The sequence below is a fragment of the Kryptolebias marmoratus genome, linkage group LG13, assembly GCF_001649575.2.
Source record: "Kryptolebias marmoratus isolate JLee-2015 linkage group LG13, ASM164957v2, whole genome shotgun sequence".
Taxonomy (NCBI): domain Eukaryota; kingdom Metazoa; phylum Chordata; class Actinopteri; order Cyprinodontiformes; family Rivulidae; genus Kryptolebias; species Kryptolebias marmoratus.
The window spans coordinates 18141943-18146950 of NC_051442.1; positions in this window are offsets into that span (position 1 = coordinate 18141943).

Here is a 5008-nt window from a genome sequence, read left to right on the forward strand (position 1 = left end):
ACGTGAATCAAAAAAAAATCTTTCTCAGTTTCTCTAAAATACGGGTTTACTGGAGGACTAATATGGTTTCATTCTTTGTTGGAACTCGAACAAGCAACAAGATTATTAACTTTTTTCTTTTTTCTTTCTTTTTTTTTTGGGTTCACTTTTTCACAAGTTCAGCAAGATGATGGTTCATGTGATTTGTATGATGCATTGAGTAAACTGGACATACGGTCAGTGTTGTTCTTGGTTTTTAAAGTGGGGGGGGGGGGAGAAATCCCAGTTTTATACCTCCTTTTGTTGCAATGATTGTTTTTTTTTGTTTGTTTGTTTTAACGTAAGAGAAATAATAAATTGTAAATTGTGAATGGATTTATGAAATACACAGTGGTGTGCACAGACGAGGCGGGGAGACTGAAGTGTCAACGTTTCCGTCTTTATCGGCGTAACGTGTGCAAGGACGTGCACGATCAAAAACTTGTCCGCAAAAACCGGCGAGGCCAAACCGACGAGCGGCGGGCTTTCAGTTCTGATCCGAACGCCCGTCCTGCCGAGGTTCTGCTCAGCAGGACGCCATGAGCTTTAGTATATATAGTGTATAAAGAATGAAGATCTCGTGACTTTAAACGACCCCCCCCCGACACGTCTCAATTTGACCTGGCTGTGGCTGTTTCCTGGACTGTGGCTGAGAAAGGATCACCCTAGAGTTTTAAAAGCGTAAAGCTAAATGTGAAAGTATTTTTTAAATGTAAATCTTGTATTTTCAAAGTCATTTTAACGTTCTGCCATTATGAGCACTAGAGTAACGGCGTGCTACAAAAGAGGTTTGATAATCAAATATTTGTACCAGCTAATGATCATAATTGGTCGGAAAGTATTGGAATATTGGTTATCAGCCAAATGTGAAAGTATTTTTTAAGTGTAAATCTTATTTTTTGTTTGCTTGTTTGTTTCAAAGCTATTCTAACTTTGGATCTTTATGAGAAACATCTCACCATGATGAGTTCTGATAATCAAATACCAATATCGGCATCAGAATTAGTTGTAAAATATCAGCGTATTGGATATCAGCAGAGTCTGAAAGTGTTTTTTATTACAAATCTTCATTTTATTTTTTTCAAAGTCATTTTAACTTTGGTATGTTGCAATCAGAATAAAACAGAAACATCTCAGCTCCACTACAGAGGACCTGTCACAAGGAAGTATTTGTACCGGCATCAGCTACCGATCAGAATTCATCGGAAAATATCAGATATCAGCGAAACCCATTATTGTGCATCTGTAGTTTGCTCTTTTTCTGTTTTGGGTCAAAAAGACAAATGACAAAAATCAAGAGACACCAGAGATGCAAAGTGAAGCTTGGTCATTATTATAAAGGCAATACTGACCAATAGATATGTTTCAGTTCTTGATTAATAATAAAAGAGGTCATTTTACAGCGTAAAACTCCACTTGTTGCTGTTCTCAAACTATGTAGCAGTGAAACTGTTCCCATACGATCTACACTGGTGCAAAGACATACACACAGGAAAGTTTCCATCTTTTCTTTTATATAGACCTGGTTTGCCACCACTCTTAACACAACAATTCTATTGAATTCCCCCTTAAATGACAAGTTTCAGATCACATCAGTCTGTGCACACCATTCCATGTACATACTGTATCTGTTTCAGGTTTCCTAATTCACATGTTGGTTTAGTTCTCAATCAAAAAATCGAATTTGTCGATGTCATTTGTTTTCTTTCTTTGTTCGCTTTTGTTTTGTTGTCGTTGGTATATTCGAACACACGCTGTTTCACTCAAGTTTAAAATACTGCAAAGGGGAGTTCCTTCCCTCTTTTATACCTCTTTTTGTTGTCAGTTTCGGTTTTTGTTTTTTTGTTTTTTATTATGGAGAAAATGAAAAGTTGTAAATGGTGACATTATTTATACTGTAAATGGTCGTTTGCTTATATATTTATTGCATATCAAAGCATACTTCACTTGATAAGGGGCTACAAGGTATTTTAAAAGTGTAGTATGGTCACAGTTTGTGGATAGGGGAAGTGCAATCAGGGGGGTAGTTTAATACTCATGGTGCTAGACCCCTACTTGCCTCGTTGCCCCCTCATTAAACAGCATATATTGATGTATGGACACAACTCGAACCAATCATCTGGTGCTTAGAAACCATTTCAACACAGTTTACTGGTAACAGAAATGGAATGATGTCTCTGTACTGTATCTAACAGATCAATACAAGATTTTTTAACTCCCCCCCCCTCCCCATTGTATAAAATTCATAATCTCGTGTGGCATTAGTGGTTTTATGAGCATTAGCTGTAGTTGTAACTCTGGACACTTTTGCAGAGACTCTTAGGGATGTGACTTTTATTGGCGTCGAGGTTTCCGGTGTCTTGTCCTCATTAGTACTATTTGGAGGATGTGATGATGCTCTTCTTTTTCTGCCCTTCTTCACCCCCGTTTGATTTCTGCCGCACTTATCGTTTCCGAAAGAACGCGTAGAAGAGAACCTGAGCCAGACCTGTCTTAAATCCCCTCTGTGATTTTTTTTTTTTTTTCTTTCTGTGACATACTGTATTGTTGTTCGAGATAATAAAATGTTTTGATAAACTATTGAAAAGTGAGCGTTTGACTTCCTTTTTCTTTTTGTAGTTCTGCCACTTCCTCTGTGATGGTTTCACCGCTGTCTGAGAGGTGGTACCCAAGCAAAATAACATTTTTCATCTTTACATAAAATAAATTATATGACAGGTTTATATGCTATGCATCTGATGAACCAAGAGTTACAATAGCATGATAAAAAAATCAGAATCAAACAAACAACTTCTAAATTATTTTGATTAATACCACATCTCACTTCTGTGTGTCTGCACTGTGATTCTATGGTAAACGGTAAATGGCCTGCACTTGTATAGCATTTTATCAAGTCAGAGGACTCGAAAGCACTTCACACTACAATCTGTCATCCACCCATTCACACACTGATGGTGGTAAGCTACATTGCAGCCACAGCTGCCCTGGGGCGGGCTGACAGAAGTGGTATATCTATGGCATCTTGAGTAATGTGCCTGTAAGAAAACGCTGTCGCAACATCGCCTCTTTACCTATCTGATACTTGTAGCAGCTTTGAAACGTCACATATACCCCACATACTGTAATACGCCACAACATCCCGCAATCTGTCTGCACTGTCACAGTATTGTGACGCTTTTATGCATAATAGGTATTGCTTGTCTGGTGTTTGTGTATCTGTATCTTGTGTATCCAACATTGTTCCTGATCTTATCTGGAATTTGGAGTTCTAAGATTACCAGCAATGTCTACACTAGGGGTTGACAACCCCGGTCCTCGAGGGCCACTATCCTGCACGTTTTACTTGTTTCCTTGTTCCAACACACCGGATTCAATGGTTAAATCCCCTCTTTACGTCCTGCAGAAGCCTGTTAATCACCCATTGATTCAAATCAGGTGTGTTGGAGCAGAGAAACAAGTAAAACATGCCGGATAGTGGCCCTCCAGGACCAGGGTCGGCCACCTCTGGTCTACGCAGTGTTTTCTTAGCACTGCGTTTGGTCACATGATGTGAACCTTCTGTATTTAGGTCCAGCGTTTTCTTCTTGTCCTTCATTCCACAAACATGGACCTGGAAGTTGCTGCCGTGGGCTTGGTTCAGACTTCACTTGAAGATGAGGAGAACAGAAGACCAACTGCCAGGCTGAGATGTGCCAGAGTAACAAGAAGAAAAGCCCAGAAGATTGTGAGTGAGACCATGGATAAATGTTCACATTAGATATTAGACATTACCCTGAGCTCATAGGGGAATTGCTAAAAGAAGATGCAGGTGAATGTCCAGATAGTGTATGTTGCAGCAATGCCACTCTTCAAAACAAAACTCCACACTGAAAACAGTAATGTAGGATACACCACCATATTATACTGTTACTTTCCCACCCTTCAACTGGATACTTACACAAATATGTAACAGGAGTGCATCCTGAGCTTTACATGTCACTTAACTTCTCACATCAAGCATTTCCTTTTTTTTACTGTCTTAAAGAGTTGGAAAATGCAGCAACATACATTGCAACATATGAAATAGTGTCCCTTACAGGTAAAAATGTTCCAAAATCACACAGGACACATGTGCTTCACATTTGATTTTGGGTGCATCATTTCTGTCTTTAGGTTAGCACTAATTTCTGTGATAACTTATAAATGAGTCCAGATCGGCCTAAACAGACCGGATCCAGTCTTCAGGTCTCAACAGAGAATGCAGTTGAGTCGCCCCCCCTCCAAAAAAAAAAAAAAGTCAACTCCTCTAAGCCCTAATCCAAACACCCAGAGCCTGCCCACATCTGCAAACCATTACTGAATCAGAGCTGATTTACCCAAACCTGTGTGTGGCTGCTCTCAGTTGTCTCACATTACTTGGTTACCTGGGAAGAGAATATTTGGGCCACCAGACTAAAAAAAAATCTGCCTTTGTGTGTGTAGCTTTGTGCAAGTTTTAATATCTGACTCCGTAGGTCTCACATCTTTGCACTTTCCAGCTGACAGCCCCTAGGTGGCTCTACTGGACCAGTCTGGTGCTTTGAAACATTTATTTTTTCCCTTTTTAGTATTTTCCTGTTTCCATGTCCTCGGTGGCAGGGCGTCCTCAGCGCAATTAGGAATTAAAGCAGTTCAAGAGTGGCAATGAATGAAGCGAATGTCCTGTTAAACTGCGAATCAGACTCAAGTCTTTATACAGCTTTGAACTTGTCGATTGCTGAGCAAATAACCTAAATGACAAGTTGGGTTTAACTACGTTTAGGGAAGCAATCACCAACGGTCTTTATAGCACCGCACACCATCCCAACGTGGACACAAAGTGAGGACACAGCAGCGGATATCCCCGTTCCAAGGACAGGAAGGCTGCTCTTCCTCTACCAGCTGACTCAGCCACTGACATCCACTTCCAAACAGCAAACATGGTGGCAACTCTTGATGGCTAATACACCCACATCCGCCCCCCCCCCCCCCC